Below are 22,289 nucleotides of genomic sequence, written 5' to 3'. Positions count from 1 at the left end.
AGAAATAAAGGGATGTGTGTGTTCCCCTTTACTCCTCTCCCTCTACACAAATGACTGCATCTCAGGAGACCCTTCTGTTAAAGTCCTGAAGTTTGCAGACGACACAACCATCATTGGCCTTATCCGGGATGGTGACATGTCTGCATATAGACGGGAGGTTGAACAGCTGGCCCTCTGGTGTGGCCATAACATCCTGGAGCTGAACACACTCAAAACTGTGGAGATGACAGTGGACTTCAGGACGACCCCCCAACACTGACCCCCCCCCCCGGCATACTCAACAGCACGGTGTCTACAGTGACAACCCAGAGATTTCTGGGTTCCACAATCTCCCAGGAGCTAAGGTGGGCATGCAACATAGACGCAATCATCAAAAAGGTCCAGTAGAGGATGTACTTTTTCCGCCAGCTCAGGAAGTTCAACCTGCCTCTGGAACTGCTGATTCAGTTCTACTTTGCAATAATCCAGTCTGTCCTCTGCACATCTATCACTGTCTGGTTCGGATCGACCACCGAACAGGGCAGGGACAGACTACAATGGACAGTTAGGTCTGCAGAGAAAATCACTGGTGCCAACCTGCCCTCCATTCAGGACTTATACACCTCCAGAGTCAGGAAACGGGCGAGCAACATCACTGCAGACCCATCACACCCTGGTCACAACCTGTTCCAACTCCTCCCCTCTGGTAGGCGCTACAGACCATGCAACCTGTTCCAACTCCTCCCCTCTAGTAGGCGCTACAGACCATGCAACCTGTTCCAACTCCTCCCCTCTAGTAGGCGCCACAGACCATGCAACATGTTCCAACTCCTCCCCTCTAGTAGGCGCTACAGACCACGCAACCTGTTCCAACTCCTCCCCTCTAGTAGGCGCTACAGACCACGCAACCTGTTCCAACTCCTCCCCTCTAGTAGGCGCTACAGACCACGCAACCTGTTCCAACTCCTCCCCTCTAGTAGGCGCTACAGACCACGCAACCTGTTCCAACTCCTCCCCTCTAGTAGGCGCTACAGACCATGCAACCTGGTCCAACTCCTCCCCTCTAGTAGGCGCTGCAGACCACGCAACCTGGTCCAACTCCTCCCCTCTAGTAGGCGCCACAGACCATGCAACCTGTTCCAACTCCTCCCCTCTAGTAGGTGCTACAGACCATGCAACCTGTTCCAACTCATCCCCTCTAGTAGGCGCTACAGACCATGCAACCTGGTCCAACTCCTCCCCTCTAGTAGGCGCTACAGACCATGCAACCTGTTCCAACTCCTCGCCTCTAGTAGGCGCTACAGACCATGCAACCTGGTCCAACTCCTCCCCTCTAGTAGGCGCTACAGACCATGCAACCTGGTCCAACTCCTCCCCTCTAGTAGGCGCTGCAGACCACGCAACCTGTTCCAACTCCTCCCCTCTAGTAGGCGCCACAGACCACGCAACCTGATCCAACTCCTCCCCTCTAGTAGGCGCTACAGACCATGCAACCTGTTCCAACTCCTCCCCTCTAGTAGGCGCTGCAGACCATGCAACCTGATCCAACTCCTCGCCTCTAGTAGGCGCTACAGACCATGCAACCTGTTCCAACTCCTCCCCTCTAGTAGGCGCCACAGACCATGCAACATGTTCCAACTCCTCCCCTCTAGTAGGCGCTACAGACCACGCAACCTGTTCCAACTCCTCCCCTCTAGTAGGCGCTACAGACCACGCAACCTGTTCCAACTCCTCCCCTCTAGTAGGCGCTACAGACCACGCAACCTGTTCCAACTCCTCCCCTCTAGTAGGCGCTACAGACCACGCAACCTGTTCCAACTCCTCCCCTCTAGTAGGCGCTACAGACCATGCAACCTGGTCCAACTCCTCCCCTCTAGTAGGCGCTGCAGACCACGCAACCTGGTCCAACTCCTCCCCTCTAGTAGGCGCCACAGACCATGCAACCTGTTCCAACTCCTCCCCTCTAGTAGGTGCTACAGACCATGCAACCTGTTCCAACTCATCCCCTCTAGTAGGCGCTACAGACCATGCAACCTGGTCCAACTCCTCCCCTCTAGTAGGCGCTACAGACCATGCAACCTGTTCCAACTCCTCGCCTCTAGTAGGCGCTACAGACCATGCAACCTGGTCCAACTCCTCCCCTCTAGTAGGCGCTACAGACCATGCAACCTGGTCCAACTCCTCCCCTCTAGTAGGCGCTACAGACCGTGCAACCTGTTCCAAATCATCCCCTCTGGTAGGCGCTACAGAGCACTGTACCCCAAATGAATGCTTATCACAAATAAATCCAAACATGTTGTATATACTGTAATGTATATTGTACATATACTGGTATGCACTGGCATGTCCATCTACCTCAGGCATGTATGTAAGTAACCCGCATTTCAACATCTCCGATATATTCTCTGCACCAGTGCACCTTATCACCTCTCATTTTGCCTGTATATAGTCAATATTTGTACATTTTGTGTAGTTGCAGTGTTTGTTATTCTATGTTAAGCGCACTGAGAGAGTTAAATCCCATATAGGTGTAAACCTACATGGCCAATAACATGATTCTGATTCTGATTCTGATGACACAATTGCATGTCTTTGCAGACCCAATAAACAAAGTTGAAATAAAACCTATTCTCAAACACACGTTTCTCTTGGTTAACAGAAAAGGGTTCAAGGATTCCAGGAAGTTTATCAGACTCGCGAATTTCAGCGCTTGAAACCTGACTCAACCCAAGACCAAAGTGCTTGAAAGCATCACCACGGGTCTAGCACCCACCCGGCTGTTTGTACTGGTCCTGAACAGGGCTGAACACTGACATCATACAATTGATGCTTTTGGAGCAGCCCAGCAGAGCGACAGGTGGCCCGTCTGACTCATGTTTCACCAACCCACAACCCAGAGAAGAGAACTTGTGCGTCAGAAACACATGAACTCTTTTCTAAAGATTGATTTGTTTGAGCAAGTTACAAGTGACAGAGAACGTCTTACTGACATCTCTGTCGACTGTGTTTCTGTGAACTCCTACCTCGAATGAAACCACACGGACAATACCAAGTGGTAGAATATGAGGGGGGGGACTAAGAGGGAGTAGTTGTGTGTGGGGGGGGGGGATACATTTGTCAATTTTCTTACCAATTACGATTTTACACGTAATTAAGAAAAAACAATGTTTTACAGACCGACTCACTCAACACTCGAACAGTTTTGGAGGAGTTGCCCCCTGACCCCCACCTGCCCAGTGTACACCGATGGTCCGGCTAAATCTGAGACTAAATGTCTGATTGTGAGTCAGTTGGAGGCCGGGTCCATGAGGTGGCTCCTGTTTTAAACAACAGGGAACCTAAACACAGCAATTTTTTTTGGGGGGGGGTTCCCCTTCCCCACTTTTTCACCCCAACTGCACCCGGCCAATTACCCCACTCTTCCGAGCCATCCCAGCCACTGCTCAACCCCCTCTGCTGATCCGGGGAGGGCAGCGGGCTACCACATGCCTCCTCCCACACATGTGGAGTTGCCAGCTGCTTCTTTTCACCTGACAGTGAGGAGTTTCACCAGGGGGACGTAGCACGTGGGAGGATCACGCTATTCCCCCCAGTTCCCCCTCCCCCCCGAACAGACACCCCAACCGACCAGAGGAGGCGCTAGTGCAGCGACCAGGACACCGCCGCCTGCTGGCCCGTTAGGTTATCCACAGAGACCTGGAGGGGCTGGACCCGAGTCTGGAGATCCCCCACAGCGACAGAGGCCGCCTCTAGCTGCCGGGTGTGGGAGTTGGTCAGTTGGACCTGTTGGAGGAGAGCTGCTCGAACCGGACTGGTCGGTACGCTCTCTGTGCCGGCTGGGGTCGTCATGGCCAGTTCGTACCGTTAGGGTTTGTGGGAGACCCCAAGCGCGCGACGCCAGGCAGAGGTAGAGTTCGCCGAAAACTGGCGTACTTTATAATAGTTCATACAAAGGTCAACACGGAAGGACGAGGAGCAACTGGGAAGCAGGAAACCCAAAATGGACCGAAATGTCCCTTTAAGGTCCACCGAGAAAAACACACACGGCAACCCAGCCCTGACGACCAGGCCCGGCCCTGACGACTAAGCCCAGCCCTGACGACCAGCCCAGCCCTGACGACCAAGCCCAGCCCTGACGACCAGGCCCAGCCCTGACGACCAAGCCCAGCCCTGACGACCAAGCCCAGCCCTGACGACCAGGCCCAGCCCTGACGACCAGGCCCAGCCCTGACAACTAGGCCGAGCCCTGACGACTAATCCCAGCCCTGACGACTAATCCCAGCCCTGACGACTAATCCCAGCCCTGACGACCAGGCCCAGCCCTGACGACTAAGCCCAGCCCTGACGACCAAGCCCAGCCCTGACGACTAATCCCAGCCCTGACGACCAGGCCCAGCCCTGACGACTAGGCCCAGCCCTGACGACTAGGCCGAGCCCTGACGACTAATCCCAGCCCTGACGACTAAGCCCAGCCCTGACGACCAAGCCCAGCCCTGACGACCAGGCCCAGCCCTGACGACCAGGCCCAGCCCTGACGACTAAGCCCAGCCCTGATGACCAGGCCGAGCCCTGATGACCAAGCCCAGCCCTGATGACCAAGCCCAGCCCTGACGACCAGGCCCAGCCCTGACGACTAGGCCCAGCCCTGACGACTAGGCCGAGCCCTGACGACTAATCCCAGCCCTGACGACTAAGCCCAGCCCTGACGACCAAGCCCAGCCCTGACGACCAAGCCCAGCCCTGACGACTAGGCCCAGCCCTGACGACCAGGCCCAGCCCTGACGACTAGGCCGAACCCTGACGACTAGGCCGAGCCCTGATGACCAAGCCCAGCCCTGACGACCAGGCCCAGCCCTGACGACTAGGCCCAGCCCTGACGACTAGGCCGAGCCCTGACGACTAATCCCAGCCCTGACGACTAAGCCCAGCCCTGACGACCAAGCCCAGCCCTGACGACCAAGCCCAGCCCTGACGACCAGGCCCAGCCCTGACGACTAAGCCATGCCCTGACGACTAAGCCATGCCCTGACGACCAACCCCAGCCCTGACGACTAAGCCCAGCCCTGACGACCAAGCCCAGCCCTCACGACTAAGCCCAGCCCTGACGACCAAGCCCAGCCCTGACGACCAAGCCCAGCCCTGACGACCAGGCCCAGCCCTGACGACCAGGCCCAGCCCTGACGACTAGGCCGAGCCCTGACGACTAATCCCAGCCCTGACGACTAAGCCATGCCCTGACGACCAACCCCAGCCCTGACGACTAAGCCCAGCCCTGACGACCAAGCCCAGCCCTGACGACTAAGCCATGCCCTGACGACCAGGCCCAGCCCTGACGACTAAGCCCAGCCCTGATGACCAGGCCGAGCCCTGATGACCAAGCCCAGCCCTGATGACCAAGCCCAGCCCTGACGACCAAGCCCAGCCCTGACGACCAAGCCCAGCCCTGACGACCAGGCCCAGCCCTGACGACCAAGCCCAGCCCTGATGACCAGGCCCAGCCCTGACGACCAGGCCCAGCCCTGACGACCAAGCCCAGCCCTGACGACCAGGCCCAGCCCTGACGACCAAGCCCAGCCCTGACGACCAGGCCCAGCCCTGACGACCAGGCCCAGCCCTGACGACCAACCCCAGCCCTGACGACCAAGCCCAGCCCTGACGACTAAGCCCGGCCCTGACGACCAAGCCCGGCCCTGACAACCAGGCCCGGCCTGACGACCAGGCCGGCCCTGACGACCAAGCCCGGCCCTGACGACCAGGCCCGGCCCTGACGACCAAGCCCAGCCCTGACGACCAGGCCCAGCCCTGACGACCAAGCCCAGCCTGACGATTAAACCCAGCCCTGACGACTAAGCCCAGCCCTGACGACCAAGCCCAGCCCTGACGACCAAGCCCAGCCCTGACGACCAGGCCCAGCCCTGACGACCAAGCCCAGCCCTAACGACTAGGCCCAGCCCTGACGACTAGGCCAAGCCCTGACGACTAAGCCCAGCCCCTGACGAGCTGATTGGCTGGCGGCGCGGGGTGGGCGAGCCGTAACAACGTTAGCGCTAACGTTAGCTTCTTTAGCTTCATCAACGATGTGGGTACACTCTTCAGCCTGTAAATAAATTCTGCGCGTCACCGAGTGTTTCCTCAGGTTCGAGGTGTTGCCATGGCCAGCCTTGCATGCTCGGTGACATGTATGGCATCGAGCTTTGTCTTGGTCGGTTTGAGTGAAGTGTGGCCATACTTTAGACCGCTTGCGAGACGCCATCGCTGATCTGTGCGTGAAAGCATCCGGTCAAGTTTCAAAATAATACCCGATCGTTGTTTTTTTTTTTTTTAAATCTCTATTTCACTTTATTTGAATCGGTACTCGGTAGTACCGGCCTAATTCGGTCGGTACCTAAAAAGTACCGAATATCGGTACCCATAGGCGTTTCTAGCCCATTTTTGGGGGTGCTGCAGCACCCCTAAATTGAACCCCAGCACCCCTAAAATGGAAGAGATTTTTTTATTTTTTACCGTATGTCCATGTTTGATAAGCTGAAGACATGTCAAAACCATATCCGGTATACGGTTTAAACGTAACATTTTAACAACAAAAATACAGCACCACCACCCCCCCATGCTTCGAAAATGGTTTGATCCCCCCCCGAAATTTATCTTGCCTGGCCGGCCAGCACTCTAGGTGCTCAGCACCCCTAAAGCTCTGCTCCTAGCACCGCCCCTGTCGGTACCCATCCCTAGTCCTCGTGCGGTCTGGTTTAGGAGCGGAGAGAGAGCGAGACAAGAGAGTAAATCAAGGGGAGTATGCGCAGATAATGAAAACGCGCGCGTATTCGGAAGATGTTAGGCGTCTGATTAAATCCGGATAACACTTAAAGGAGAGTAACGGCAGACTGACGTAGTGCCTATGTGATGCGTTGGCACTCTAACGAATGGAGTGCCAACCTGCAGCCAATTTAAAGTGCTCCGTGGCGCGCGGCTGTCCTCCCTCTGGGAGACTTGGCACAGGAATCACTTCCTAATTGCTAGGACCCCCCCCCCTCCCAGGCCTTTCATCTCCCTTATTTTCTCTCATTTCTTTTTCAGGCCTTCATGATCATTCGGAGTGTGCATGGCTGATTAGCGAGTGTATTCAGCCAGGTGATCAGATGGAGGGATAGCTTTCCGAGTCTTTGTCGGGTCAATAATGACCTGACGTGTTATGCGGGTTTGGAATAAGTGGATAACGACTCGTCTGTGCAGGGGGGAGGAGGAGGAGGAGGAGGAGGAGGAAGAGGATGTGTCCGCCTTCCTCTGGTGCACACGAGAAGAAAGCGACTCCCCCATAAAACCAGAGTAAGAGAAAGGGGGGCTGTGATTGGTAATTTATTTTATGACACACTGGTGAGATTATCTGTCGATCGCCAGATAACGGCTGCCTCCCTTTCCCGAGCCAGGGGTAAACCCGGCTTTCGCAGAAATGCAAATGCGCACGCGCACGTTGCGCACGCGCACACGCGCGCGCAGAATTAAAAAAAAGACAGATTAAACAGTCGGAGGAAGCAGTAAAACGTCATAATCCCACAGATCTGTAAATCCGAGCCGTGAGTTCGGTCTCGGAGAATTTCCCTCTCAGAAAAAATTACCATTTCCCAATTACCCGAGGGTCAGGAGTGATGCGTATCTGTTTAATGAGAAGTGACAGCGGGGGGGGGGGGGGGGAGAAGAGGATCAAGCTCGGTTTTGATTTCGTTCTCGGCGGGACGGGATCGTCTGTCGACAGAACCATCCGGGAGGCGTGAAGGGCCGGGGGGGAGGGAGGAGCCGGGCAGCGGGTTCCAGCCGCGATGTCTCGCAGATACGACGGGGGGGGGGAGGAGGGGGAGGGGAGGAGGGGCCCGGGGAAGATGTGAAGATGATGCAGCCCCTCGATCACATGCGCCTCTTCCCGCCGGAACGAAACACATGTATGCCCCTTTTCCACTACATGGGCTCGGTTCGGCTCGGCTCGGCTCGGCTCGGCTCGGCTCGGCTCCCGTGTCGTTTCCCGTTCCCGTAGCAGTTCCCCCTCAGCGCAGCGGGATGTTGGGCTCTCCCATTTTTTGTTTTTTTTTTTCAAATTCGACCGCTAGGGTATTTAAAAAATGCCGGGCGGCATCCCGCGCACGCGTCGATGACGCAGGGACGCAAAATGACGCGGTGACGCATTTCTCTGACCAATCAGAGGTCTGCATTGCGTCCGTTTTTTGTTTTTTTTTGTTTTTCGGAACCTCGGCAAAGGTGGTACCAGACAAGTGGTAACAGTTACCAAAATGCCGGTAATGTCCAGCGATGGAAAACGAAAAAGGGACGAGTCGAGTCGAGCCGAGCCGAGCCGGTACCACGTAGTGGAAAAGGGGCATTAGAAAGGTTGACGACTCTTCTGTCGTCATTTCCTCTTTCCGCGTAATTTTCTCTTCTATTTACCGGGGGACTGTGGCGGCTTAGAGGCACGTGATCTTGACGACAGGAGGAGAGGTAATGACCGCCATGCCCAACGTGCATGTTGGCGTGTCCTACTTGGAGACAACGTTTTGTTGGCAGGACCAAGTGAAAACAGGCCTTAAGATGAATATTGATGAGAGAGAGAGAGAGAGAGAGAGAGAGAGAGAGAGAGAGAGAGAGAGAGAGAGAGAGAGAGAGAGAGAGAGAGAGAGAGAGAGAGAGAGAGGGGGGGGAGAGAGAGAGAGAGAGGGAGAGGGAGAGAGAGAGAGAGAGGGAGAGAGAGAGAGAGAGGGAGAGACAGGGAGAGAGAGGGGAGAGAGAGAGGAGAGAGAGAGAGGGAGAGAGAGAGAGACAGGGAGAGGGAGAGAGAGGGGAGAGAGAGAGAGGGAGAGAGAGAGAGAGGAGAGTGAGAGAGAGAGAGAGGGAGAGAGACAGGGAGAGAGAGAGAGAGAGAGAGGGGGGGGAGAGAGAGAGTTTGTATGTGCATGTGCTTATAGCAATGTGTGCATGTGACGTCTACTCTCTCTGCAGGGCTCCTCGTGCCGGTTCTGTGGTGCCGGTTCTGTGGTGCGGGGTCCCACCGCATCCTGACGGGACCTGAGGAGTCACCTGACCTCTTCGATGGCCATGGATTCACCAAATCCGCCTTGCAGGGCGTCTGGGTAGCGTAGCTACCCGTTGCCTACCAACACGGGGATCGCCGGTCCGAATCCCCGTGTTGCCTCCGGCTTGGTCGGGCGTCCCTACAGGCGGGTCCTGGTCGCTGCACTAGCGCCTCCTCTGGTCGATCGGGGCGACTGTTCGGGGGAGAGGGGGAATAGCGTGATCCTCCCACGCGCTACGTCCCCCCTGGCGAAACTCCTCACTGTCAGGTGAAAAGAAGCGGCTGGTGACTCCACATGTATCAGAGGAGGCATGTGGTAGTCTGCAGCCCTGCCCGGATCAGCAGAGGGGGTGGAGCAGAGACCGGGACGGCCCGGAAGGGTGGAGTAATTGGCCGGATACAATTGGGGAGCAAAATAAAAAAAAGGGAGGGGAGGGCAAATCCAAAAAAGGGGGTGTCTATTAACTGATGTGGTGTATCCGGTGCCTTCCGGACCTGTCGTGGGTCTGTTCATCCTGGAAGATGGACCCCTCCTCTCGCGCGCTTCCTGAGGCTTCTTCCATGTTGCTTTGCTACAACCATCCAATGTCAGACCACGTCTCTCTGCCAAAACAGGAACCGCTCCGCAAAATACTGCTGCGGCGTGGTGGAGCGGGCTGCGGCGGTAGGACGGCGTTTCATTGCTTTACTTGCCACCTGTGTTTCCGGTTCCGCCTATTTCGTAAACAGAACACGAGGGAATGTTTGCGTGTTAATTGCTGATGTAAATGCAGCCTTATAGTGGGGGGATTTTATTTTTTTTACAGAGTTTTGGGGTCTGGACTGTCTTCAGCTCTTCAAGGATTTTAGATTAGAATAGGCTTAGGTTAGGGTAAGGCACACATATACATATGTTACCATGGTTGCCTTTCATATAAATCCTCGATTAAAGATATATTTGTCCTTCTTCATCTTCTTCTGCTCCTTCGTCGGCCTCTTCTTCTTCTTCTTCTTCATCTTCATCATCATCATCTTCTTCTTCTTCTCCTTCGTCGGCCTCTTCTTCTTCATCTTCTTCTTAATCTTCATCATCATCACCTTCTTCTTCTCCTCCTTCGTCGGCCTCTTCTTCTTCATCATCTTCATCATCATCATCTTCTTCTTCTCCTTCGTCGGCCTCTTCTTCTTCTTCTTCTTCTTCATCTTAATCTTCATCATCATCACCATCTTCTTCTCCTTCTCCTTCGTCGGCCTCTTTTTCTTCATCTTCATCATCATCACCATCTTCTTCTTCTTCTCCTTCGTCGGCCTCTTCTTCCCCTTCATCTTCTTCTTCTTCGTCGGCCTCTTCTTCTCCTTCTTCATCATCTTCTTCTTCCTCTTCAGTTATGAATATATTGATTTGTACAAAAAAATATTGTTCATATCTGATTGTAGCAAAATATAACTGTTTTTTTGCCCAGTCCCTCTCTAAGCCCGACCATCTTTTAAACTTGATCTTGCCTGTTAGGGTGACTGGACCCCAGCTGAGCATCTCGGATGCCCCCCTCATCCCACCACACGCCACACCGGACGACCTCCCCGCCACAGCACACGGGACCGTTACCGCTGGTTGTGTGTGTGTGTAAACGGATGTTGGTGTTCCTCCGTGTGTGAATTGTCGCCAAGTCTGCAGAGCACTCGCCTCCCCCCCCCCCCCCCCCCGCTCTCTCCGGCTCTTGATTGCCACAATCAGTAAATTCAGAGCTTGGCTCACGCGGAGCTGCACGTGCTTCTAAGCCGCCACAGCCCCCAGTAAAGAGAAGAGAACATTACGCGAAAAGCGGAAATGACGACAGAAGAGTCGAGTTTCTTGACGTACTGAAAGACATCCTGTCTAATTGTGATGCGGAGGGGATGAGCTGTCCGGACGGAGGACACGTGGTCCCACCACAGGCTCCACGCGTCCCTCGCGATGCGACTACAGTTTTAACCTGGTGGTTCCACTGCGTGCAGAGCAGCAATAACTTATCTTCTTTTTTTTGGGGAGGGGGTCCCCCTTTTTCTCCCCAATTATATCCGGCCAATTACCCCACTCTTCCGAGCCGTCCCGGTCGCTGCTCCACCCCGGTAGCGAGCCGTGGGGTCTGGCAGTGGGCCTTCATTGGCAGGCGCCCCGACCGACCAAGAGGAGGCGCTAGCGCAGCGACCAGGACACATACCCACATCCGGCTTCCCACCCGCACACACCGCCAATTGTGTCTGTAGGGGGGGACGCCCGACCAAGCCGGAGGTAACACGGGGATTCGAACCGGAGAGCCCCCTGCTGGTAGGCAACGGAACAGACCGCCACGCTACCCGGACGCGGGTCGCCCACCTCTGATAGGACGGCGTTAACATTATTTTTTTTAAATTTCATTACGTAGACAAGCCCCAACCGGTCGGTTCTACCTCCGCATTGGCCTTGCGAGTTTCAGGGCTGCTTTCAAACAGTAGATGATGTTTGAAGCCATTTTCAACCCATGAAATGCTGATATTTATAAATTTGGTAAGAAATGCCAATATTAACACCAGCACTGATGTGTTTCATCACTGTACAGTCATATCATTCAGTTTACTGCTAAAAAAAGTACTTTAAAAATCATTGTGATACTAAGAGAGAGCCTGTAAAAACCTCCATTAAAATTAATTCTGCTGAAGTTCTCTGAAACAGCTGTTAGACAGAGAGGGGTGAGTATGAGAGAGAGAGACAGGTAGGGAGACACGGACGTGTCTGTGGCTCATCTATCAACTCCACAAACAGTCGGGAAGGTTGACATTTCGGCGCATGCGCCCTGAGTCCTCTGCCCGGGCTGACTTTATGATTTGATATAAACTGATTCAATAGGATATTTCTATTAAATCAGAGCTTCTATTGGAAACGTATATCTAATAGAAACACAATCAGCAGATCAGTCTGGATACCACACCTCGGCCCGTTAACAACGCACGGAAGGCAGCATAATTTCTCTCTCGGTTAAAGTTAACTCACATTTCTTAAAGCACGTTTAAGTTGGAATAAGTCTCGTTTCTTAAAATATTGTAGCGAATTCGGGGGACAACGCAACCACAGGAAGTGCCGCGGCCGGGAAGCGAACCCGTGTCGCCCGCACCGCAGGAGACATCGCTAACCGCTAGACTAAAGGGGTCAGACCCGCCAGCTAGCGTGTCTACTTATCCATGCACGTTACAATATACTGAGATGGATCAGCATCCACCGAGGATTCGAACTAAAACTCGTAGTTCTGTCGCAGATTCAAGCGTCAAGCTACAGATTGTACATCGCGTAATTTGGTTCACATAAACCGCGACAGATTGGAGACGTATCGCAGATAAACGGACACATTTGATGGATTAGGCTAGTGTTGGTAAATAAGGGTTTACCGCTTTAAGAGCAAGCTCTGGGGTCGGCCTCTGATTGGTTGGTAGGGAGGGGGGAATGAGGAAGTTGTTGTGTGGCGTGAACGGTATTGGGAGCTCCGCGCAAGTGAAAGGAAATATTATCACTAAGAACTGGGATATATTGGACCTACGTCAACGTTTTGTGCAGCTGTGAAGAAGGATTAAACGTGTTTCCGAAGAGAGAAGACGGTGCGGTTTTTTTCTATTTAGTTTGCTTATGTTTCTCGCGCGCTCCTAGGTTATACTGGTTTCCGGTGACTACTGTGGTCTAAGGTTAGCTTGAGTCGATCTAGTTGCTGTTGTAAACTACTAATAACACACGTTAGCCCCTAGCTAACGGGTCTGACCCTTTAGCCGAGCGGTTAGTGATGTCGCCTTGTGGTGCAGTACACTCCGTATCGAATCCCGCACCGGGCAAGAAAACAACCGGTTACACTGTTATCAAATGTGATTGCATTTATTATGAGTTATTATCAACGGTTACTCTGTATTGTTTAATTTTGTCTACTTATCCATGCACGTTACAGCACAGTGAGCTGAAGATCCACTCTGTGTCTCGCGTCCTGGCCGACACCCAAGCGCGAACGTTAGCTAATTAATGCGACAACCAGTCCTAGACAGCCCCTCCACCATAATCACGTTGTCTGTGGATGTTCTCATTCATCCGGGTCATGGTTATCCAAAGGAGTTGAATCACGTTACATGCCTTTTTACACGTTAATCATTACAATGCTACCGCTGTAACGGAGAGAGAGAGAGAGAGAAAAAGAACAAAAAGATGAGTCATTCCCTCTCTCTTTTAAGAAAGCTGTGCTGCATTTATTTATTTATATATATTCATATTTTTTTTACCTCAAGACAGAAAATGAGGAAGGGCACTCACAGTCGAATTTTGATTTGTTGTTTTTATTGTTATTTTTCATATGAGGATGACCAGCACCCACCAGTAGGTGGCGCTCTAGGTGACCTCCTGTAAGGCCCATGCCTTTAGCCGGCCCTGGTTTGTTTCACAGTGTAAGGACCCTTGTCGGTCATATTATGATTGTGCTGTTTTTTCCCCCCTGAAAAATAGACACCATGCTACCGTGGATTCATGTACTTTATTTGACAGTCCGACAGCCAAGCTGAAGCCTTTTAGTTGTCAGCAACCCACCAGAAATGTTGTTTGCTTGCTCATGCACTGACAGTGCGTGTCTGCATCCAGAACTCACGCTCATGCGCACGAGCCCCGAATATAAATGCTAATTCTAATGTACATTATGTTCTCAAGGATTAAGATGTGGTCTGCTGACTGTTTTGGGTGCCCCGGGGATTCGTCTAGCAATATAAGCTTTGTAGGAAACCAACAGGGGTAATAATCTTTGTCAGCTCCACACACTCCAGTGGAAAGGATGCCAATTTTAATCTTGTTCCAGGCTTACTTGTGGTGAATTACAATGCGATGCATAAATGGCAAGCATAAGTGTGCAGGTAAATTAGCTAAATGACTGCAATGCGTTAGCGGTAGCTATATAAAGAAAGTGATCCAAGCATGAAACAGGAGAGGCATCGGGTACACAGGTTTCACATACAACAGGAGCTGTGAATCGCTCTACTTAGTGTTAATCATTCCCAAAATGAAAAATCTATGTAGTTCAACCTGACGTTTCCTGAAAATGATCGCTTCAGTGTTGCTTGTTTTCCACATGAGATTCACGTCACCTGCTGGGTGTGATTGCCGTGTGGACGTAGACACAGGTAAATCTTGGCCAGTTATCATACAGCGCTTGTCAGGTGTCAAGAAAATCTTGTGTGACTTGTTATTTTTCGATCACTGTGTGTCCATTGTGTTGTGGGCTGTCAGAGCCGCAGTTGGGAGATCTGTTGTTCACTGCCATTTGTTGCAAATTGCAAACGCTCTATTGTATGTGCAGGGTTTGCGTTCCCTTGTCACACACAACTGTGCCTTTGTTAACTTGTGAATTTGATGTTGTGTTTTTTCCGTTCTATCTTTTTCGTACCCCTTCTGTCCTCATGTATACATGAATGCTTTTTTTTTTCTCCTCACACTGGTTTCACTGTCTAGCAGGTTGCCAAATATGAGCTCAATCAAGGAAGCTTTTACCAACCAGATAAACACAACATACATTGCATTGCTAGTTTTTCGTCTGCACCACCATAATATGCATGCAGGGCAAAACAACCAGTATACAGTGACAGTTCTACGAATTATTAACTGGGGTGGCAAAGGAATGTCTAGAGGTGGCCATAATGTGTTAATGTGCACACTCAGCGCATGCAGTTTTATTTATGCATTAATATTCTACTAATAGGCCAAAACATAAATGAATAGGAACATAAATTAACCAAAACATAAATTAATATCACATACATACTATATATATATATATGCCCTGTAATGGACTGGCAGCTTGTCGGGGGTGTCTCCTCGCCTGCTGCCCAGTGACTGCTGAGATGGCGATGTGTCAGACTCCGATGAGATATCATTAGATATCCGGCTGAAGGCATCCGGGTAGTGTAGCAGTCTGTCCCTTTGCCCAACGGGATTGTCAGTTCAAATCCCCGTGTTACCTCTGGCTTGGTTGAGCATCCCCACAGACACAATCGGCTGTGTCTGCAGGTAGGAAGCCGGCTATGGGTAATGTATCCTGGTCGCTGCACTAGCGCCTCCTCTGGTCAGTCGGGGCGCCTGTTCAGGGGTGAGGGGGATAGCGTGATCCTCCCACGCGCTACGGCCCCCTGGTGAAACTCCTCACTATCAGGTGAAAAGAAGCGGCTGGCGACTCCACATGTACCGGAGGAGGCATGTGGTAGTTTGCAGCCCTCCCCGCCTCGGCAGAGGGGGTGGGGCAGCGACCGGGGACAGCTCGGAAGAGTGGGGTACAATTGGGGAGAAAAAGGGGGGAAATTAAAAACAAAAGATATCAGGCCGAAGTGCCTCTTTGGGTAACACATGGACATATTCACATTGCCATTAGATATCCTTCCAGGCTATTTGTTGGATATGAGGTTGTGCAGACTGTCTCAGGTAGTCTTGGTTGTACATGTTAGACACTGTAGCCTGACACAGTGGTTCTCAACCTTTTTGGGTGCAAAAGTCAAACCAGAATCACAAGGCACACCAACTCACGGTAATCAATTATGCAGATTGTCTCAAGTGTCATGATTAATGTCATGATTATACTTTCTTTAGAGATATTTCCCCTATATGGCACACTGACAAATGATCAAATCTGACAGGCAGTAATGACATCACACATCAAAAAATATGTAGGCCTATTTATATGAATCAGTACAAGAACTTGCAAGACAAGTTTACTAAACATTATTGTTCAGATTAAACAAAAACAGCAAAAATAATTATGGTTATGATAAAACAATGTATTTTATGATTTGGGGATGATATCGAGGCCTATGACCGATGCAGTAAGAAAATGATGCCTTGTTGATGTGCAATAAGAGACGGCCGAAACAGAGAGAGAAAAGTGCAACGTCAACAGTAGCAGAAGCAGCACTTCTATGTGGAAGTAAGGCATCTGACTAACAAGTGCAGATATTGTACAGTATTTGTATTTATCTCTGATGTGGATTAAACAAGTGGCATGTTCATATCACCAGCACCTGTAATAATCATAATCCAAAATTTACAGACTGTGGAAGCAGGGGTGTGGAGCGAGAGAGAGAGAGCAGCCGTAATCTTTCAAGGGTAGAATTGAAATTGAGTTTACAAAAATACTAGCTGATGCATTATGCGGCTATATCAGGTCAGAATTAGTGGACCGGAGGAACGGAAAAATCACTATTAACATAGCTGTCTCGTTATTAACGTCACAACTTCAGGGAAAGGCGGGAGAAGGAATTACTTGAATCTGCTGTGCAGCTAACGTTATCTGTGGAAGGGATACTTTGTCCTTTGCCACTAATCAGCTTAACTTTTGAACCCCTTCGTGGAGTCTCGATCTTCCCAAAACTGGATCCCGGGAACACTTAACACCTGGTCAGAATCAGAGGAGATGAATGTCCTTGACCAGGGCTTAGCACACAGCTGGGGCGTTGGTCAGACTGACTGGTATGATGATACACTCAAAGTGGCCAAGGCACTCCAGCCTTCATAAAGTAATAGTTATACTCATTGTAGTGGACGGGCAAGCGTCCCACAGCCTTGGAAGCAGCCGACCTCCTTGTGTACCATGTCTTCCGCCTCCATAGAATCCCCACAGATATTGTGTCCAACCATGGTCCCCAGTTAATATTGCAAGTCTGGACAACCTTCTGCCAAGCCGTCGTTGCCACATTGAGTCTGTCTTTTGGTTAATTCCCTAAGACTACGGTCAAATTGAACCCACCAACCAGGACCTGGGAGCGACGCTTTCTTTTGTTGCCTACAAGAAGCCCTCCTCCTGGAACACTCGCCTGGCCTGGATTGAGTATGCTCAAAACTCTCTGTCAAGCATAGCTTCAGGTATGTCACCATTTGAATGTGCCGCGGGTATTCAACCACCTCCGTTCCCAGCCCAGGAAAAGTAAATCCTCTATCCCCTCAGTCCAGCCCCACCTTTGTCATTGTCATAAGGTTTGGAAAGAGGCCCATGCCACCTTTCTTCACTCTGCTGACCACAACCGACACGTTGCTGACCGTCGCTGGACGCCGGCCCCCAAATACCAACCAGATAATAAAGTTTGGCTTTCCTCGAAGGGATCTACCGTTGCAATCCACTTCAAAGAAACTCACACTGCCTTACATTGGTCCATATGAGATTGACTCCATTATTAACACCACTGCTGTAATACTCAAGCTACCTTCCTGCATGAAGATTCATCCTACCTTTCATGTTTCTCAGCTGAAACCTGTCTCCTCCAGCTGCAGCTCCTTCACCCTGCACTATCAACGGCCATCAGACCTACACCATCCAGCGGTTGCTGGATGTATGCCACTGGGGCTATCAGTATTTAGTGGGTGGGGAAGGCTATGGACCAGAAGAGTGCAGCTGGGTTCCCCACCAGCACATCCTGTGCCTACCCCTGGTCTGGGACTTGCATCAGGAGCATGCAGACAAGCCCGGCGGGTCACCAAGAGGCACCCATTGAGGGAGGTGGGTACTGTTAATGGCTGTGACTGTATCCCAGCAGTATGTCCAGTGTTTCGCGCTCCCCCGTCTGGCTATCATAACGTCAGTTATAGTCTTCTATAGCTTCAGTCATTCTCCTAGTTCAGTCAGCTCATCGTACCCCTATCGTTATCCGTCTTCCTATTTTATTTTGAAGTACTCACCTGTCTCGTCGTCTCCAGTTTCTGCCACCGGTCAACCCCTTGTTTTTCCACACCTGTTCCCCATTCCCCAATTAGCTCCCTAGCACTTATATTCCCCTGGTTTCCCTGTGTCCCTACCAGGTTGACTAGTGTATTTTACTACCTAGGTGTCAGCATTTTTTAAAGTGAATTTTCTGCCCGACCTGACCATGTTTTGACTTCTGGATTCTGTGTCTTCTGCCTGCCTGGTTGCCTGTTTTGATATGAGTAACCTGAACTGTGTCAGAACCCGTTTTCCTGTCTGCCTGCTGGTTTGTCTGTTTTGGTTGCGTATCGTACTGATTTCCTTGTGTTCTGACCTCAGCTTACCTTTGTTCATTAAACTGTTACCGTGCCAGCCTATCTGGGTCCTTCCTGGACTCACAACACCCAGTAAGGACTCGATTGCCTCAGTCCACCATATTACTCATCAGTAACGACTGCACGTAACACAAAACCATCGGGAAAGTTTCTCTTTAAAGCTAAAACCAAGACACACAGTTGGAGTGGTTGCAGCACACTACGCCTAAAAAGGCCAAAAACACAAAGTTTTGAAGCCAACTCTGTATTGAGTAAGTTCTTATTCATGTAACAGCACAAATTCACAGAAGTAAAGCACAGAGTCAGGGGTCTTTTTCATCTCTAGGAAACCGCTACCTTTTATTCATGAATAGTTCATACAGTATGTAATTTTAATTCGGCTGTGGGTTTGGAATCTCTACATCAGCAGATTACTTGACTGAATGGATGGTTTGGATTGAACCGACTCGGTGTTTCTATGCTTTTCCCCACTTCTTTTTTTTTTTATTCTCTTCCTTTCTTTAAATCCCAGTTGTTGTGAGAGAGACAGCCAAAGGAAAACCAGACATAAGACTCATCATCCTTCTAAAGATGTCTTCCTGTCGTCCCGTGCTTGTCCTGTATATTGCTGACTCTAGACCCGCCAACAGTCTCTGCATGCGGCGCTGGTGCTTGGCCCATTCGTTAAACAACACCTGTAGTCCGGCAGTGTGGGTACGGTAAGCCTGCTGTGTGTTCTCCATCACCCTTATCGAGACCACGTTAAAGGCGTGGCGAATAGCCGTCGGTTTAAACGCCAACACGAGCGCCACATCGAAGTGCGTCAGCTAGGCCCCAGCATATCCACACCCTTGCTCAAATGCACGTCTTCCTCTCCTCTCAGATTAGTCACGCTCATTCTTCAACCGATAGCCGAGTCTGTGCAGTGCCAGCAGTGTTCTCCACGAGCAGGGCTCCCACCGTGTAAAGGCCACCAAAATTCCCTGTATGTCGCATTTGTTTTTGGCCCGGCTGCACATCCCGAATGTCCCAAAACTCTGGCCATGAAAAGTTAGACGTGCCCCCCCCCCCCCAAAAAAAAGAAACAAAGGAAAACAAATGTAAACCACATCTATGTAATGCTTAATCTGATTGTGTCATGGGGGTGTGAAGTCTATCCCAGCATGCAGTGGGTAGAAGAGAGGGAGACACTCTGCAGTCTCCATGCCCCTCCCTCCTCCTCACACACTCACACCACACAAACCTATGGACAGAGACTGAAACTGAACCAGCATGCATGTGTTTGGACTTAGAGATGAGACCGGAGTCCACAGGAGATCCGTGTAAACACGGGAGAGAACGTGAACGCCACAATGAGGGGCAGGGAGACAAACTCCAAAATATTTGAAATATCATTAATGAATATCAGCATTAATAATGAATACCTTACATACAATAAAACAAACACGTTACAACGTAGCGCAGACAAAATACATGCTAAAGTCGCTGAAAAGCAGGGGTTCGGGAGAACAAAACCAGCACAATTCACAAGATAGGTCAAGAAAAATGACATTAAAATCAAGATTTGTTAAATTGTTTTTAATAAATGTATTTTCCATTTGGTTATGAGGACCGTGCTGATGTGGTCATGGGAACATCAGTCAATCGATCATTCTGTTATCCATCAATCAGTCATTCAGTCAGTTCCATCAGTCAGTAAACCACTAAGTCAGTCAGGCGAAGATGTGGTCAGCTAAATCAGTTGCGACCCCAAGTAGGCGGATTAGAGCCATGGCTTAGTCTTTCTGGTGCCCACCTCGTACTCAACAGATTGAGGTACACATCTGGTTTACTGAGGCCGCCATCATTTCAGACCACGCTAAGGAAGCGAGCGTCGTACTTTGGCCGGGCTGTAAGTAAAGCATCTGTCCGCGCTAAGCCGAGAACCTCAATATATGTCATGTCATTCATGATCTGCCCAGGTTGTCCGTTACAATGCCGGTACAAAAAAAGAGCATTGGGGGGGAGGGGTAAAAAAAGAATTTAGGTTACGATTCTGCTTTGAAGTTTGTGGTGTCTACTTAGGTACCAGTAATGCTCCATTTTTTTTATTTTCCCCCTTTTTCCCCCCAATTGTACCCGGCCAATTACCCCATTCTTCCGATTCGTCCCGGTCTCTGCTCCACCCCCCTCTACCGAGCCGGGGAGGGCTGCAGACTACCACAGGCCTCCTCCCATACGTGTGGAGTCACCAGCCGCTTCTTTTCACCTGACAGTGAGGAGTTTCACCGGGGGGACGTAGCGCGTGGGAGGATCACACTATCCCCCCCCTCCCTCCCTCCCTCCCTCCCGAACAGGCGCCTCCAACCAACCAGAGGAGGCGCTAGTGCAGTGACCGGGACACATACCCACATGCAGACACGGCCAAATGTGCCTGTAGGGATGCCCGACCAAGCCGGAGGTAACCCGGGGATTCGAACCAGCGATCCCCGTGTTGGTAGGCAGCGAAATAGTCTGCTATGCTACCCAGACACCCGTAATAGGCCATTTTTAATCGATGGACTGCAGCACGTTGTACAGCACTACTAATATTCAAGACGTTTCATTCTATAGAAGAGACGGCACCATTAGCTCATACTTAACCCGTCTGCTAGCTTACTAAGGTCTCGTCACTATGGAAGAAGCGAGGGGGGACAAAGGCTCGATTGTTGGAAATAAACAGTTCCCAACATTGTATGTCCTTTTAAGTCCTCTGCTGTCAGAAGGCATGTAGTACTGCTTAACAGGTAGCCCTTTTTTTTCCCCCCTTTCAATGAAAACCCGAGGTAATGCAAAAGGATAACTGGGATGCATTAAAGTTGACAGGTTATCTGGCAGCTATTTCCAAATTTATTTCCTTGACAAACATCTATTTCGAATGCATCATGCGTTGCGCCAGGAAAAAAAAAATTAATCTCACCGACGGCAAGTATTGATACAAACAAGGTGTCTCGGCAATGGACATTAATCATTGTTTGGATAATGAGCCGCGGTTTTCACTCTGGGAAGGAAAAAAAAAGAAAAGAAAAGAGGGAGCAGAGTTTGAGATATAATCTCTCACCGGCCAAATACTTCTTGTCATTAGACTTTTAGAGGGGGGGCCACCGTAAAGCCACGTTTGGTGACTGTGTGGTAGAATAATAACAGCCATGATTAAAGACTGTCTTAATACCGGCGAAAGTTAAGCGTACCTTACATTATTTACGTGTTATGTTCAAGGGGCTGTTTCCTCGCACGCTGCATCACACATTATCTGGAGGGGGTCCTAATTTCTAACAATGACGGGGCACCGATCAAAGCAAATACAAACTCCCATTGATCAAATATTCTTTGAAAATGTAGCAGTCGTGACTTCTGATCTCTGTGTTTTGACGTTGTCTTGTATAATTGATAAACGATATTGGAATAAATTGCCCAGTATTTTGCAGATCCAATCCGGCCATTTGCATCCCTGCACAGAAAGTATTTCAGCCACGCCTCCGCTGTTAATTTTAGGATTTCTTCCCACTTTTTTCTCCCCAGTTGTATCCGGCCAATTACCCCGCTCTTCCGAGCCGTCCCGGTCGCTGCTGCTGCTCCACCCCCTCTGGCGATCCGGGGAGGGCCGCAGACTACCACGTGCCTCCTCCCATACATGTGGAGTCACCAGCTGCTTCTTTTCACCTGACAGTGAGGAGTTTCACCAGGGGGACGTAGCGCGTGGGAGAACCACGCTATCCCCCCCCCCAGTCCCCCCGATCAGGCGCCCCGACCGACCAGAGGAGGCGCACTCTGGTCTGGACATATACCCACGTCCGGCCTCCCACCCGCAGACACGGCCAGTTGTGTCCGTAGGGATGCCCGACCAAGCCGGAGGCGACACGGGGGTTCGAACCGCCGATCCCCGTGTTGGTAGGCGACAGAACAGACCGCTGCGCCACCCGGATGCCCACACCTCAACTCTGAAAAGCTTTCAGGTAGTTCATTTTATTTCAAACGATATGTTCTGTTTCATCTAGCTAAAACGTGTCATACAGAGGTGGACGCCCTCCGTGTACTCGAATTGATCCGTTTAACTGACACGTATTTGACAAGTGCAATATATCAGTGAGCGAATGTAAATGCATTTAAGCAAATTAAAGATGTGAATAATTGGCTTACTCTGCCGAAATTAAGGCGGCCGACCGTGCTCGCCGAGCATAGATTACCACTGTCATTACCAACAAAACAAATTGATATCATATCCTCCACCTGCTACGCCTCCCCCGC

Source organism: Lampris incognitus, chromosome 19, assembly GCF_029633865.1.
Source record: "Lampris incognitus isolate fLamInc1 chromosome 19, fLamInc1.hap2, whole genome shotgun sequence".
NCBI lineage: Eukaryota > Metazoa > Chordata > Actinopteri > Lampriformes > Lampridae > Lampris > Lampris incognitus.
Note: the sequence above shows the minus strand (reverse complement) of the source record.